Here is an 18,354-nt window from a genome sequence, read left to right as displayed (position 1 = left end):
ATACACAAATGACGTGTCCGGCCTGTGATTATAACAAACAGCGTACCACCATGCCTGATAAGACAATTTAGTAAAATCTTTCCAATTTTTGGTGATTTGTTAAATGGCCAATGCCAATAATAAATCAATGATACGAAAATTTGAGTTACATCCTATCCAAATAGGGGAAAAACTACCTAAAAATATATGTGATAGAGATAGGGGGTGGGCAGAGTAAAAGATAGCATTAATTTGAGACCATACCTTTTCCCAAAAATCCCTATTCAATGTACAGTGGAAAATCATGTGACATAGGTCAGCACATGGTTCTGAGCATGACCAACAAGTATCTGGAAGATGAGAATGCCGTGAATTAAGAGCTAATGGAGAAAGTAAGAGCCTATTATATATGAAAAAAATGGTCTCTGTGGTATTTACGGCTCTAGAAGATTTTCTACGTTTAACCGCTTCAGCGCGGCGCGAATTTTCGCGCTGTGCTGAGCGTTCTAAGAAACGGGTGTGGTCGTGACGGAACGGTTCCATCATGAGCACAGCTCAACTGTCGCTCATGACGGAACCGTTCCATCATGAGCATCGAAGGGGTTAATCCATATATTATCCCAAAGATCCACAGTCCAAGAAGATTCTAGATCTTTTTCCCATAGTGTTTCTACTTTGGTTTTATCTCTTGATTCAGATGAGGTATGAAAAAATTTGTATATGACGGATGCTTTAGAATTATTAATAATGAGGGATCTCAACTTATCATTATGAGGGGTAGTTAAGACAAAAGGTGTAGAATGTGTATAAGCATCTAGAAGAGCTGTCAATAAAAAAGAATATTTAGAACTGAGATTAGAAGGCAAAGTAAATAAGGTACGAGCCTTTATAAAGGGTATAGGTTGACCGTTATCATATAATTGATGTACCCAAATCAGGCCCCGTTTCTCCAGGAAAGAGGTTTATTATCAATCATAATAAGTCTATTATGCCATAGAGGGAGGTTAAGAAAGGAGGTTAAGGGAGTGGTCTGGAGTAGTTTAGAGGTCTATTTAATTATAGGGGAGGATACCGACTGTGGTTTACCTGTGAATAAGAGATAAGAAGTAAGAAGGATTTGTGGTAAATAGGAAAATCGGGGAAATTTGTTCCACCTTCCATTTTTGGACGAATTAATTTTGAAATGGACATAAGTGATTTTTTGTTACTCCATAAGAAGGAAGACAAGACTGATTTAATCTTGTTAAAATATTTGGAGGGAATGGATACTGGGATATTAGAAATGGTGTATAAAACGGTAAACATCACTTACAACGAAACGTTTACAACGCACTACCATTACAACGCGGTCATTACAACGTAAACTATTACAACGCATTGCTCTGGGGGGGCGCTCTAGGATAGGGAATAGGTTAATTTACTATCCAATAAACTTCCCTAGTGTCCACGGGGACTGGAGTTGGAATAGTAAATTAAACTATTCATTATCCAACACCCAAAAGCGCTATGCGTTGTAATGGTATGCGATGTAAAAACCGCGTTGTAAAGGCAGGTGTTGTAATAGCCTGCGTTGTAACGTCATACATCCCTCGTCGTCAAGGACGAGAGCCTTTGTATACAATCGCCCAAGCAACGAGATAATGTTCCTGATATGGAAGAAGTGAAATGTAAGCCCAGATATTTAATATAGTGAGGAATCCACGTGAAACCTGAAGTTGCGAATTCAGCTTGAAAAGTATGCTTGGTAAGGGGCAAACTTTCACATTTATCTTTATTGAGTTTGTAACCAGATATGGAGGCAAACAAGTCAACTTCTTCTAAAAAAGTGGGAAGGGAAACCTGAGGTCGTGATAGGAATAAAAGAACATCATCAGCGTAAGCCACCATTTTAACATTAGTATCCTTAAAAGTGGAACCATGAATGTTGTCATTTTGGCGAATTCGCAGCAAGAAAGGTTCCAAAGCCAGATTAAAAAGAAAAGTGGAAAGAGGGCAGCCCTGTCTGACACCTCTGCCAAGATGAAAGCAGGAAGAAACTGCATTATTAGCTGATATAGCCGCTCGTGGGTTGGAATATAAAAGAGATATAAAGGCAGTAATCTTTGGGCCAAATCCAAACCATTTTAGTGTGCTGAAGAGGTATGGCCACTCAACTCTACCAAAAGCCTTTTCCGCATCCAAGGCTATAGCTGCCAGTGAGTGATTAGTATGTGAAGTTTTGGAGAGTATATGAAAAAATAAACGAGTGTTATCTGTGATGAGCCGGCCTTTAACAAAACCAGATTTCTCGGGTCCCAGCAAATCGGGCATTTGAGATTCTAAACGTAAAGCCAAAGCCTTGGAGAAAATGTTATAGTCAATGTTGACCAAGGAAATGGGACGAAAGTTTTGACAAAAGTGGGGATCTTTGCTTCTTAGGAATAATACATATAAGGGCGTCTGAAAAAGAACCATGAGATTTACCAGATGGTAAGAAAAGTAAGTATAAGGGTATGCAATTTAGGAATGAGTAAGTGTGCAAAATGAGTAAAGAATTCTACAGTGAAACCATCTGGGCCTGGTGCTTTGTCTCTTTTAAGCGTTTTTAAGGCACCAAGGAGTTCCTTTTGTGACAGGTTGGACTCTAAAGGGGAAAGGTCTGGGTGTATATTTGGAGCACGCTGGATTTTAGAAAGGAAGTGAGATATGTTTTGATCAGAGGCAGAAGTTTCAGAAGAGTAAAGTGATTTATAAAAAAACAGGAATTTATTTAAAATGTCTTCATCTTTAAATTTCAGTTGGTGGTTCTGATCAAAGATAGATTCTATATTAAGTTTATTTTGTTTAACCTTTAAGTAATTAGCTAGTAGTTTTCCTGCTTTATTCTGACCACCATAATACTTTGCGCCAGATTTTAGTAAATAGGTAGAGGCATTATTAGTTGTATCTTGATTAAATTGGATTTTAGCTTTGATAAGGTCAGATAAACATTCCTTGGATTTGGAAGAGTAATAGTAATGTTCCAGCTGATTTTGAGCAAAAGGGCATTAGTGGTCTGTTGGGCTTTTTAAAGTTTTTTCGAGACAAAAATAATAATAAAGTCTCTAGAAGAGGCTTTGAAGGCGTCCCAAACCACACAAAAAGGTATGTCATCCGTTTGATTAAATAGAAAGTATTCATTTAAAAAAGAGGTAAAAGATGAAGTAAATAATGAATCTAAAAGCAAAAGATTAATAAAACGCCATTTGCGAGATGCCGAAGGTGGCTGTAAGACATCAAGACAAATGGTTACAGAGCATGGTCCGATATTACAATAGAACCAATATCTGCACCCATTAGTAATTGAGTGAGATTGTGCGAGAGAAAAAAGTAATCTAATCGTGATTGAGTATGATGCACAGAAGAGTAAAAAGAGTATTCTCTGAGTGTGGGGTTGCATAATCTCCAGGCGTCTATCAATTTATGCTGTCTAATCATTTGTGTGAATGATTTGTGAGATCTATGACGGACAAAAGGGACTGAGGAATTCCGATCAATGCATGGATCAAAAATTTCATTGCAGTCCCCTGTAAGAATAAAGTTATCTTCGTAGTGTTGAGTAATGTGTTGGGACAAGGAGTTCCAAAAGGAAGGGTCTCCAGCTGTAGGTGCATAGAAATTCAATATAGAGAGTGGGACATTATCTATCAGAAGTTTTAAAAACACCATCTACCTATTTGATCTGCGCAGTGTAAGAGTATCTTGATAGAAAGGGACTTTCTAAAAAAAATAAGGACACCATTACATTTGCCATCTCCTGGTGAAAAAAGGACTTCACCCACCCAACTTCTTTTCAACTCTGCAGATTCATTAGCTGATAAATGAGACTCCTGCAGACAAGCAATAACTGTTTTTAGTTTAGTTAAATGAGTCAAATCTCTCTGCCGCTCAATAGGTGAATTTAAACCTCTGACATTCCAAGATACAATTTTTAAAGGCGTAAAATAAAAGTATAGTAATGCAATAAATACCGATATAAGCAATGTGTTAAAAACATAAAAATAATTCCATCAGTGAAACAACTGCATACATAATAGAGCGCTTGACAAAAGAAGAAGAGAAAGAAAAGATAAAGGGAGTAAGAAATATATAATGGTTGAACATAGACAGCGTGAAGAATGAGAAAGAAAGATTGTAATATAAATAGAGGTGTAGATGAGCAATATGAGAGAAGAAAAAGAATAGAAAAGAAAGTAAAGAGAAGGATGATAGCACAAAAGCTAAGAAGGGAAAATGAAAAGAAAAACTTACATAAATTCCAAACCATACGAGGGGTGGGGGGATGGGAGGCCACACGGAACAATGACGTGTCCGAGACTCATGAGGGAAAGCGGGAAAGGAAAACGGTACCAACGAACTGTAGAAGAGAAGGAACCCGTTAACCTGTGAAAAAAAAACAGAGGTTAAGCATAAACAGTAGAAAGAAGGACGAATGCCATGTTGACATCAGCCATAAACTTGGCAATAAATGAACTGTACAATAATGATAAACTTTTAACAGTAACAGCATTAAAACCATCCCATGAGAGACCCCATGGGTATACTTGTGACTACACCATAAGTAAGGTGAGACTCATGCAAGGAATAAAGGTAAAACAGAGCCAAAATGAACTACTTGGGATGTGACGAGGAAGAGGTATCCATTGAGTCAGTCGGAAAGGAATAAAGGAAGCTTTTAAGCTTCAGTGGATCCTCATAGGTAGTAGTTTTGTTGTTAATAGTTACTTTGAATAGGCATGGATGAAAGAGACCATATCTTGCTCCCATCGATCGCAATTGAGGTCTCATTGCCAAGAATTCTTTGCGGCGATCTGCTGTTGATTTAGCGTAATCCTGAGTGAAGAATAACGTGTTCCCCGACCAAGTAATTTTGTTCAAAGCTCTGGTGGTAGAAAGACTTTTCAATAAGTTGGTATATTCAAGAAAATATAGTATCACTCCTCTTGGTTTACTCTTTGAAGCAGCAGATGCCAGGTGTGACAATGAGCCCAATCGGTGAGCTCTTTGAATGTTTACGTTGGTGCTTTCTGGAAGTTTGAGAAGTTTGGGAATAAAAGACTTGAATAAAGCGATTGAGTCTGACCCTTCTGTCCCTTCCGGCAGACCTTAAATACGAAGATTATTTCGTCTGTTTCTATTTTCTAAATTTTCTATTTGTTTGTGTAGAATTGATACCTGAGAGCATAAGGACTCAATTTTAGAAGTAGAAGTATTTAAAAAGTCAATATTTTGTTCTAGGGTAGTGACGTGACGTTCTACACATGACCATTTATTAGAGAGCTCTTTGAGTGTAGAAGTAGTCTCTTGAAGTGTAGAGGTAGTTTCCTCAACAAATGGGCGTAAGGCCCTAATTTCCTCTAGCAATAAGTCCATGGTGACTGAAGAGACTTGCTTAGGAGGAGAGGGAGGATCCTTCTTCAATCTTTTGGTTGAAGCTTTAGTACCACCAGAAGCTATAGTAGTCGCTGTTGATGACATAGTTTTCGGTGAAGAAGTAGCTGGATCATCCATGTCTAAGCACTGGTAGCGCAAACTAGTTTGAAGGAAAAACTCTACGAGATGAAGATTTATATTGAAGTGTCTCTTTAAATTGTTTTCTCATGAAGAAACTGAAAACTGCAGTGAAGAATCAATAGTAGCACCACTGTCAGGGAAAAAAGTTAGAAAATATGCTTCACAATATAACCAAAAAACAAGCAAGAAGGTAAAAAAATCCTGCAGTAGCGTGGTTGTATGAATATACCAGTAAATAGGCGGCAAACAATCATGAAAGGAATATTGCCTAAATATGCCTCAATATGTATCATCAAAAAATGAAAAAAGGAACTGTGATAGGTCACACACTTATATAACAATTGAAATTGCAACGAAAGACAGCTCAAACCATTGAAGTGAAAGTGCCTATATAATATACATATTGTGGAATAAATGTCTCTTAATGTGGTAGGATGTCAAGTTCACAATATGCAGCATTCTTATAGAAAATGCGATATAATATACCAGGTAAAGAGACAAGGTGTAAGCAAAGAAAAGCCCCCAAAAATGATTTAAGGAGGAATTGTAGGAGCGCGACACGAGCATTTCTCTATTCAGAAATATAGATGTATGTAGAGATTCAGTCGGCACTCATGAGTAATTGCAAGTCCCTGAGGCGCAAAATGGCGGTCATAAAGTGAAGGAACTATCGCATGCTATGTATTAAGCCAGGACAGTCATAAAACAAAATAACCAGTGAAGAGGCAGGAAAAGCTCTCATGCGGCAATTTTACCAGTCAATGAGACAAATATTTCAGTCAGAGAAGCATCATTGCAGCGTACTAGAACTCCATCCGTGACAGGATACAACATGGCGGGCGCGGTCCCAGTAGCGCTCCGTCACAGGTCACAGATATAGAAAAGATGTTTCAACGTCGTAATCACATTGAAAAGCAGGGTTTCATGAAGCTGGATACTTCCGACGCATATTCCTTCAGTTTGCGGGTTATGCCTAAGCGAATTATCGCCGTCGGGCCGATTCCGTTTCCGCCGCTCCCGGAGAGCTACGGGTAAGCCGCCATATCCATCGGGCGCTGGCCACGCCCCCCTATTCTGTGCATGGTGCTGGGTCTACTTTTCAATCCTTCCTATATATATTTTTTTAGTTGTTACAAATATTTTTATTATAATATTAGTACAGCAACAAAAGACAGTAACAATCATCTCAATCGGCGTATGGTTACAATTGACATGTCGTACATATATCAGGACATTCCCCTTCTGTTTTTTTTGTTTGGCATGCCATCTCACTTCTGTTTGTCCCCTCCCCCTTTTGCTGGGCACCATCATATTGCTGTTATATTTCATCCTTATACATCTCCGGATAGGCAATTACTGCTGAACGGCAGACAGAGCATCCCTCTGCTTTCACTCCAACTCCCCCAGATATTATGCGATTTGTGTTTCCAGCCCCTTCCCTCGTGGACCACCCGTTCTGCTTGTATGCACCATGTCAGTCCCAGTTTTTAAACACAGGTCCGGATCCACCCCCCTACTTGCATGTTATGTTGCATTTAGCTACTCAAAAGTCCAATGTGATCCAAAGTTTCTCTCCCACTGTTAGGTCAGTTTTCCCCCAAATGTTTAATAGATACCCCTGAGGGGATGCCTCCACCACCTTGCCACATAACGTCTGTATGCATGCAACAATCTTGTTCCAGTATTCTCTTATCTTGGGGCAATCCCTCCATAGATGTAAAAAGGTACCCTCTTGGCCACAATTCTAAGGACAACGTGCTGAGCCGATTCTATTAATTTTAACTATTGTGGTGCATGTATAATATGTCCTATGGAGAAGTTTCAGTTGGATCAACCTAACCCTGGACCATATAGCCACCTCCGGGGAGAAGCAAATGCCTCTAGCCACTCCTCATCATCCTAACTTCCCTACGTTCTTCTCCCATTTGGTACGCACTTTCTCCAGTGTGCCAGGGGAATTATTTAATATTTTCCGGTATGTTAATTAAATTGCCTTTTTGTCTAAATAGTCATCTAGGAACCAGTCTTCCAAAGAGAAAGAGGCTGAGAGATCTGTGTCGCTTTGAAAGGCTAGTTGCATTGCCTACCATATCTGGAGATATCGGAAGGTCTCCATGGGAGCCAATTTGTGGTCTTTCTGAAGGTCAGCAAAGGGTCTTATCTCCACCCCTCTCCCATAGGTCACCAACTCTGGAGAGACTGATAAGGTCCCTCCTGTTGAGCCTGGTTGTCCCCCAGTGTTCCCAGGCTGCTCTCATTGTGGTATGGCTAGGGTGGTGCTGCTATTTCCGGCCATAAATGGCCCTAAGGTACTACCCTGGTCTCATGTTATGCCTATCCATACTATAGGCTGGCTCGTCGTGGACTACATGGACCCAACAGTTAAATACTATGAGTTGCGCTGCCCTGTAGTAGCATTGTAACGCTTGAAGCACAATCCCCCATCGTACCAACTCCAGGTCAATTTGTTTAATGCTATCTGCAGATTTCCCCCTTCCCATAGAAATGCCAGTATCTCTGCCTCAACTACTCAGGAGAGACCAGGTATGGTGCGTTTTGCAATATGTATGCAAATCAGGGAAGTGCCATCATTTTATATAGTTTCTAACACTAAGGAGTTAGGTCCTGGGGCATGAAGTCAGCTGGACCATTCATGAATTGTGTAAAGAAGTAATTGCCAACTTCACCTTACTTTTCACCTTACAATTAAGGAAAAACAAACCAAAATTACTATATGGTCTGTTTGGTATATCTACTTGATACCTTTTTATTTTTTATTTTCTTATTTTCAAGTATTTTTTGTTTGAAAAAGACACAACAATACGATAAACATTTTCAACATAAATTCACTAAACGAACAATTACATTCCACATTACATATATAAATACCACATAAATCTACATTACATATATAAACACCATTTTGGTTTTTATCAACAATTAGATTCAATGAATGATCTCTAATTCTAATCAAAGAACAAAGGACAAAGTAAACATTTGGATACTATTATTCATCAAACAGCAACTTAATACATTTCAATTTGTCGATATCATTTTGTATGCTGCAAATAAATGCATTCCTGATTTAAATACCGATCATTTTATATAGTTACAAAAAGGGGGGTGGTGATGGACAGAGTATCTGAGTTAATCAGAACACTCCTACCCAGTCAACAGATCAGGGCTTGATCCATCACCGTTTTTTAGCTCACTGCACCATCCCAGTTCAGAACCTGGCTATATGCAAATTGGTCTGTCCCTGGCCCAGTGCATCATGGGAACAGGGCAGACCAAACTACCAAGCCAATTCTTCACTGGAAAGGAAACAAGCTTCCGGGGACCGGTTTCTGGCATTACAGCCGTCTTCGGCCCGGCTTGCTTGAATCCTGATGGTGCAGTGAGCAAGGGACTCATGTCTGAGCATACCCTTCCACACTTATGATGGCCAAAATAATTAAAAAAAGGGGGGTGGTGATGGACAGAGTATCTGAGTTAATCAGAACACTCCTACCCAGTCAACAGATCAGGGCTTGATCCATCACCGTTTTTTAGCTCACTGCACCATCCCAGTTCAGAACCTGGCTATATGCAAATTAGTCTGTCCCTGGCCCAGTGCATCATGGGAACAGGGCAGACCAAACTACCAAGCCAATTCTTCACTGGAAAGGAAACAAGCTTCCGGGGACCGGTTTCTGGCATTACAGCCGTCTTCGACCCGGCTTGCTTGAATCCTGATGGTGCAGTGAGCAAGGGACTCATGTCTGAGCATACCCTTCCACACTTATGGTGGCCAAAATAATTACAAAAAGGGGGGTGGTGATGGACAGAGTATCTGAGTTAATCAGAACACTCCTACCCAGTCAACAGATCAGGGCTTGATCCATCACCGTTTTTTAGCTCACTGCACCATCCCAGTTCAGAACCTGGCTATATGCAAATTAGTCTGTCCCTGGCCCAGTGCATCATGGGAACAGGGCAGACCAAACTACCAAGCCAATTCTTCACTGGAAAGGAAACAAGCTTCCGGGGACCGGTTTCTGGCATTACAGCCGTCTTCGGCCCGGCTTGCTTGAATCCTGATGGTGCAGTGAGCAAGGGACTCATGTCTGAGCATACCCTTCCACACTTATGGTGGCCAAAATAATTACAAAAAGGGGGGTGGTGATGGACAGAGTATCTGAGTTAATCAGAACACTCCTACCCAGTCAACAGATCAGGGCTTGATCCATCACCGTTTTTTAGCTCACTGCACCATCCCAGTTCAGAACCTGGCTATATGCAAATTAGTCTGTCCCTGGCCAAGTGCATCATGGGAACAGGGCAGACCAAACTACCAAGCCAATTCTTCACTGGAAAGGAAACAAGCTTCCGGGGACCAGTTTCTGGCATTACAGCCGTCTTCGGCCCGGCTTGCTTGAATCCTGATGGTGCAGTGAGCAAGGGACTCATGTCTGAGCATACCCTTCCACACTTATGGTGGCCAAAATAATTACAAAAAGGGGGGTGGTGATGGACAGAGTATCTGAGTTAATCAGAACACTCCTACCCAGTCAATAGATCAGGGCTTGATCCATCACCGTTTTTTAGCTCACTGCACCATCCCAGTTCAGAACCTGGCTATATGCAAATTAGTCTGTCCCTGGCCCAGTGCATCATGGGAACAGGGCAGACCAAACTACCAAGCCAATTCTTCACTGGAAAGGAAACAAGCTTCCGGGGACCGGTTTCTGGCATTACAGCCGTCTTTGGCCCGGCTTGCTTGAATCCTGATGGTGCAGTGAGCAAGGGACTCATGTCTGAGCATACCCTTCCACACTTATGGTGGCCAAAATAATTACAAAAAGGGGGGTGGTGATGGACAGAGTATCTGAGTTAATCAGAACACTCCTACCCAGTCAACAGATCAGGGCTTGATCCATCACCGTTTTTTAGCTCACTGCACCATCCCAGTTCAGAACCTGGCTATATGCAAATTAGTCTGTCCCTTGCCCAGTGCATCATGGGAACAGGGCAGACCAAACTACCAAGCCAATTCTTCACTGGAAAGGAAACAAGCTTCCGGGGACCGGTTTCTGGCATTACAGCCGTCTTCGGCCCGGCTTGCTTGAATCCTGATGGTGCAGATTAGGAGTGTTCTGCTTAATTCAGATACTCTGTCCATCACCACCCCCTTTTGAATCGTTTTGGCCACCATGAGTGTGGAAGGGTATGCTCAGATGTGAGTCCCTTGCTCACTGCACCATCAGGATTCAAGCAAGCCGGGCCGAAGACGGCTGTAAGGCCAGAAACCGGTCCCCGGAAGCTTGTTTCCTTTCCAGTAAAGAATTGGCTTGGTAGTTTGGTCTGCCCTGTTCCCATGATGCACTGGGCCAGGGTCAGACTAATTTGCATGTAGCCAGGTTCTGAACTGGGATGGTGCAGTGAGCTAAAAAACGGTGATGGATCAAGCCCTGATCTTTTGACTGGGTAGGAGTGTTCTGCTTAATTCAGATACTCTGTCCATCACCACCCCCTTTTGAATCGTTTTGGCCACCATGAGTGTGGAAGGGTATGCTCAGATGTGAGTCCCTTGCTCACTGCACCATCAGGATTCAAGCAAGCCGGGCCGAAGACGGCTGTAATGCCGGAAACCGGTCCCCGGAAGCTTGTTTCCTTTCCAGTAAAGAATTGGCTTGGTAGTTTGGTCTGCCCTGTTCCCATGATGCACTGGGCCAGGGTCAGACTAATTTGCATGTAGCCAGGTTCTGAACTGGGATGGTGCAGTGAGCTAAAAAACGGTGATGGATCAAGCCCTGATCTTTTGACTGGGTAGGAGTGTTCTGCTTAATTCAGATACTCTGTCCATCACCACCCCCTTTTGAATCGTTTTGGCCACCATGAGTGTGGAAGGGTATGCTCAGATGTGAGTCCCTTGCTCACTGCACCATCAGGATTCAAGCAAGCCGGGCCGAAGATGGCTGTAATGCCAGAAACCGGTCCCCGGAAGCTTGTTTCCTTTCCAGTAAAGAATTGGCTTGGTAGTTTGGTCTGCCCTGTTCCCATGATGCACTGGGCCAGGGTCAGACTAATTTGCATGTAGCCAGGTTCTGAACTGGGATGGTGCAGTGAGCTAAAAAACGGTGATGGATCAAGCCCTGATCTTTTGACTGGGTAGGAGTGTTCTGCTTAATTCAGATACTCTGTCCATCACCACCCCCTTTTGAATCGTTTTGGCCACCATGAGTGTGGAAGGGTATGCTCAGATGTGAGTCCCTTGCTCACTGCACCATCAGGATTCAAGCAAGCCGGGCCGAAGACGGCTGTAATGCCAGAAACCGGTCCCCGGAAGCTTGTTTCCTTTCCAGTAAAGAATTGGCTTGGTAGTTTGGTCTGCCCTGTTCCCATGATGCACTGGGCCAGGGTCAGACTAATTTGCATGTAGCCAGGTTCTGAACTGGGATGGTGCAGTGAGCTAAAAAACGGTGATGGATCAAGCCCTGATCTTTTGACTGGGTAGGAGTGTTCTGCTTAATTCAGATACTCTGCCCATCACCACCCCCTTTTGAATCGTTTTGGCCACCATGAGTGTGGAAGGGTATGCTCAGATGTGAGTCCCTTGCTCACTGCACCATCAGGATTCAAGCAAGCCGGGCCGAAGACGGCTGTAATGCCAGAAACCGGTCCCCGGAAGCTTGTTTCCTTTCCAGTAAAGAATTGGCTTGGTAGTTTGGTCTGCCCTGTTCCCATGATGCACTGGGCCAGGGTCAGACTAATTTGCATGTAGCCAGGTTCTGAACTGGGATGGTGCAGTGAGCTAAAAAACGGTGATGGATCAAGCCCTGATCTTTTGACTGGGTAGGAGTGTTCTGCTTAATTCAGATACTTTGTCCATCACCACCCCCTTTTGAATCGATCATTTTATATAGGGCAGCCTTGCAAAATAATGACAGAGGCAATGTCCTCCATTGCCACTTATCCTCCTGTAGGTGGCGTAGTTGTGGTTCTTCATTGCAATTGTAGGACACCATTGGGTCTTTGGTTACATAGATTCCCAGGTGTTTAAATCTTTCTGTCACCTCATGAGTTGTACAAGTTCTGGGGAGCCTTAGCCTCATGCCTCAGAATACGTATGTCAACAATTTATCCCAGTTTAGCCTGAGTGTAAGGATTGGCCAGACAGAGGGGAATATCATTTGCATAGAGGGAAATTCTATCTTCCCAATCTGCTGTCCATTTAAGTCCTTTGATAAGTGGTTCACCCCTTATCCACGGTGAACAACCTTTACAACGAAACTTTTACAACAAACTACCATTACAACGAAACTTTTACAACGCAAACTATTACAACGCATAGCGCTGGGGGGCGCTCTAGAATAGGGAATAGGTTTAATGTACTATCCAACACCTTCCCTACTATCCACGGGGACTGGAGTTGGAATAGTAAACTATTCACTATCCAGCGCCCAAAAGCATTATGCGTTGTAATGGTATGCGTTGTAAAACTTGCGATGTAAAGGTAGGCATTGTAAAAGTATGCGTTGTAACGTCATACATCCCTTATCCACACCACCAGAGGTTCCAATTCCAGGGCAAATATCAACGGTGACAAAGGGCATCCATGCCTGGTCCCTGGGTGAAATTTAAAAACTATTGATTGTCCACCGTTCAACTGGGCCGGGAGTTTGGAGTACATGAGCCTGACCCATGTCAAAAATGTGTCCCCAAACCCTAATCTCTCCTGGACCGTGAATAAAAAGAGTCATTCTATCATATTGAGCGCCTTCCCAGTGTTCAGTGACATTGCAACCGCCTCCTCTCTAATGCTCCCGGCTCTTCACAGCACTCCATAGAGGCGCCGTAGTTTGAGTGAGGTATTTCTACCCGGCATGAATACTGATTGGTCGGGGTGAATCAACTTATGTTATGTTATGTTATGTTATGTTATGTTATTATGTGACTTTTATAGCGCGCGGCTACTCAAAAGAGTGTCCCGGCGCTTTATTGACATCCTAGAGAGCAAAACACAACACAGTGAAAAAGAAGCAGGGTTCGGGGAGCATAAAATCTAAGAGGCAAACAGCCAAGTTTTCAGGCCCTTCCTAAAAGACAGCAAGTTTGAGTTGCTACGTAAGGAGAGGGGCAAAGAATTCCAAAGCTGAGGGGCCCGTAGCATAAAAGAGCGACCTCCCATGCGAGCCCTCCTCACACGAGGGACAATGGCAAGAAACTTCGCCTCTGATCTCAGAGATCGGGAGGGATGGTAAGGCATAAGCCTCTTCTGCAAATATTTGGCCCCTGTGGAATAGAAGGCCTTATGCGCAAGGGCCAAAGCTTTGAAGACTATTCGCTGCCGGATAGGCAGCCAATGAAGAGACTGCAACAGGCCGGAAACATTGGCTCGCCTGTGCAGACCAAAGATGGCGCGTGCCGCCGCATTCTGGACCACCTGCATCCGTTGCAGGAGATATTCGGGCAGGCCAAGATATAAGATGTTAGAGTAGTCCAGTCTTGAACCGATCAAGGCCTGCACCGTAATTCTCCTGTGATCCTCGGAGAGCAAAGGACAAAACTTCCGAAGCATACGGAGAAGACCAAAGCAGGTGCCGGTGAGGGCAAGGATCTGAGACCTTAAGGTCAGACCATTGTCAATTTTCACCCCCAAATTCTTAGCTACCTGAGACGATTGCCTTGGAGGAAACATATCCGCAGGCCACCACACCTGCCAGTCCGGATCGGATTGACAACCGAAGAAGAGTACCTCCGACTTATCTGAGTTGCACTTGAGGCTGTTCAGTTGGAACCATGTGAAAACAGCCTCAAGGCACTCGTGGATACTCTCTCCGTCAAAGTCCTCTCCTTTCCAGCACCGTCCCCCTCAGACCGATCTCATGAAGTCTGATGAGCAAGCCTGTGGTATCGGGTTCTATCAGGTCTACATACTTGCAGAAACACTCGGACACCATAAAACAGAAGTTGGCACGGAAACTGAAAATGCAAAGAGACAAGTTTATTAGGACCCCATGGGGTGGTGGTACATTCCTACAGCACCCTTCGGCAATGCAAGAAGTATCACCCCGAACATCGGTGTGCGACCTCTTTTATACAGTTTAAAGGTAATAAAAAGGTAGGCGGTATACATTTGAACAGTTTTCGGTACATATAAGGGCATTTTTGGAACACAGCCAACATGTGGGAGGGGTTTAATACCACTGGTCAGTTGGGAGGAACATTCCTAAGGAGTGACCACTCTCTAATCCAAAGATCAGATGTACGCATGCGCGAGACTCACCATTGCTAAAAATAGCCTGTTGCTGGGCAGGGTAAAGGTTCATTGGCATGAAGGAAGGACGAAAGGGCATGCTGACCACGAGGCCGCATGTTCATAGAAAATGGAAGCCACCGAATACAAAATGGCCCCCGCACGTTTAGTCAAGTTAACAGAAATGTTCGTGTAGCTGAGCTTAACGCTAACTCAGGTACTGCCAAATTACGACAGACGACCCTTTTAGCGTTTAGCTGAAGCTACCTCATAATGAAAGTAATCCGAATGTTCATCATTAATGTCAATCATCATGATTTGCTTCACTTCAGCATTACTCATCTGTACATTTTTAGCAATAGCTCATTTGGATGGGATACAGGCTGTAATACATACAGTACATAAAGTAGGAACACATTGAATACATAGGCAACAGAAGAAAAATATCCCAATAATCACACATAGAACAGTTAGCAGTTTCCAACCCCAGGTACTAAGCAGAGTCCAAAACCAGCTAGAAAAGGTCCAAGTACCATTGTCAGTGTGAATTTCAGAGGCAATTTTGTGCAATTTGGAAATGGCATCATACACAGATGGTGAATTATCTGGCACATAAACACAACAACTACTTCCGATGATACGGCATGCACCCCCACGATCAGCTAACACTACGTCCAGAACCATCCGGTTCTGAAGCGTAACGATTCTTGTAATCTGAAGCTCTTCAGTTATATTCCCTAAAGCGGAAGCAGTTTCATTAGCAACTGCCTCCACAACATGTGTTAACCGTCTAATTTTCCTGCTGTTTAGGGCAGCACCCACAAAAGAAAACAACCCTAAATTAAAATCCACATATTGTTGTAGTGAGGTGTCGGTTTGGTCGACTTCATCAATGTCCAATGTTCTCTTAACTCTATTCAATATAAAATCGTGATACAATACAAAATCATTATGGTACATAGGCGGGGCAATAAACACACGGGGTAATACAAAAGATATGTAACATGTACCTAACCATCCAAGAGGAAGACGATGATAACCTTTATTACCGCAAATAAAGTAAGTGTTTCGTGAGGCCACAAATGAAATACCATTGGGTGTATCAAAGGCAAGAGTAACATTGCATTCACTTCTCCCCACCAGAATTGTTCCCTTATTCCTAATACAAAGGTCTGCTTTTGTATCAATAACGGTAATTACATGTAAACTGGTCATATTTGTAAGTCTCTGATTGGTGAAGATACGAGGCGTAGATACATTGTCCGGTCGATATTCTTCCCACTCGAATTTAGTTCCTTCTGCTTGTGGATAGCCATCTCGATCGTTCAATCGAAAAAGTGGTCCACCTTTTGTTGGCCATCTCAATGTAAAGAGAAGAGTGTACCAAGCATTACATGACCCATTGTGTGAAAAAGGAAGAGGAATAAGTGGGGTTCCTCCCTTCTTCTGATGCCCAGGTAACATCCCACATACCCAACAATTGGACGTGTTGGTCATATTATGCGTGTGGTGCAATATCTGAATGAAACTATTATTCAAATAGGTCTGTCTATGTCTTGCTTCGTGATAGGGCAAAGTAAAATGGAAATGTTCAGATGGAATTGGAGTGGTAGGCAGTAAATAGTCCCGTGCAGGAAATAGTCTTTCTATAGTCCAAGCTATTACTGCTATTACCACTATTGTCGCAACAAAAAGAACCGCACCCAGAATTCGTCTGTTTTTCAATGTCATAGGTGCCATGGTACAATGAACAAAAATCTCAAGAAACAAACTAAAAAAAATAAAAATATGGTGGTGAGAACCGAGGCTGCCGTTGAGTTTTTCTCCCAGATTCAAGACGGGTGTCGCTACACTGGACAGAACTGATCCCCCCCCCTTGATATTCCCGGCTTCCGTTTCACAAACCTCGGAACGGTTACCAACCAGTCATAAAAAATACAAAAAAAATTATTTCCTTGGCCGTAGATTGTACTTCACTCTGCCAGAAATAGTGTGGTCCGGGAAGGCTCCCTCCGACTCGTGAGGCGTAACAGCTGGGCTCTTCTCCGCATCCAAGATGTCTCGGTAATCAGACAGGACAGTAGGGTTCACCAGATCCGGAGAAACACGTCGACAGTGCGTTGGATTTATCCAACGCTTCTTATTCGTGACTCGCACAGCAGTTCGCGTTGCCAGCAGCACTTGCTCAGGGCCACGCCACCACGGCTCCAAACTGCTGGATCTCTCAAACACCCGGACCATTACAAAGTCGCCAGGATGAAGATTGTGAGCCTCTCCAATGGAATTGTCGGGGAGCGCTTCTCGAACCTGTTGATGAATAGAAAGTAAATCATTTGTTAATCGTGCCAAATAATCATTCATCATTATACAAGGCACATCATGTACCAAACGAGGCTTTGGAACTCCCCAGATATTCATGGGCCTTCCAAACACCACTTCATAGGGTGTGAGGCCAGTTCGGGAGTGTGGCACTGATCTAATAGACAATAATGCCAATGGCAAAGCATCCGGCCATTTCAAAGACGTGGATGCCACGATCTTTGCTAGCTCCAGCTTCAGAGTCGCATTATACCTTTCTACTAGACCTGCTGACTTCGGGTGGAATACAGCGTGGAACTTTTGTCTTATTCCCAATCCTTTCAGAACGTGCTCCACTATTTTCCCAACGAAATGAGGACCATTATCATTCCACAAAAATTTACAAACACCATAACGTGGGAAGTACTCTTTGAGTAACACCTTAGCTCTTGTCAATGCTGTATTATCCTTCGTGGGGTAGGCTTCAACCCATTTACTGAAAGCACACACCACCACTAGGACATACTTGAGGTTATTACAGCGCTCCAGCTGGATGTAATCCATTTGCAGTACTTCGAATGGTGCAGTAGGTGGAACGAACCCTCCTTTAGGAGTAGAGGTCCCTTTAGCAGGATTGTACTGTAGGCATATCAGACAGGTCTGTACTATTCTCCTAGCCGTGCTGGTAATCTCAGGATGCTCCCAAACTCGTGTAAGCGATTTAGTAATCGCAAGAGCTCCAATATGTGCCAACCCATGTGTCATTTGAACCATTGCCTGCAAGTAAGCAGCAGGTAATTTCCATCTCTTCATGTCTTTGCTTCTCCAGCAACCCTCATCATCCAACACTCCCTCTATTGCCCATGCTGCAAGCTCCGCTTCAGACGCTGATTTCTGTATGTCTAAAACTTCCTCTCTAGCATCATGCCATCGCTCGGCTTGCGATCTCACCACATACATAGGGGAGTCATTTTGCAACATGGCAGTCTCTCTCGCTATGCGGTCTGCAAAAGCGTTTCCTTGCCCTATTTTGTCCGTCACCTTTTTATGTGCACTACATTTTATTATCGCCACCTTCCTTGGGCATAATAGTGCATTCAGGAGGTCGCATACCAACTCTCCGTACATAATATGTGTTCCGTGTGAAGTCATAAACCCTCGTTCCCTCCAGAGTAGGCCAAAATCGTGCGCTACTCCAAAGGCATACCGACTATCGGTGTAGATATTCACACATAATCCAGCACTTAGCTCACATGCTTTCGTTAAGGCTATCAATTCAGCTACTTGAGCCGATTTCTGCAGTATCC

This window comes from Lissotriton helveticus, chromosome 7, assembly GCF_964261635.1.
Source record: "Lissotriton helveticus chromosome 7, aLisHel1.1, whole genome shotgun sequence".
Taxonomy (NCBI): Eukaryota; Metazoa; Chordata; class Amphibia; order Caudata; family Salamandridae; genus Lissotriton; species Lissotriton helveticus.
The sequence above is the reverse complement of the archived record's forward strand: the minus strand, read 5'-3'. Positions refer to the sequence as shown.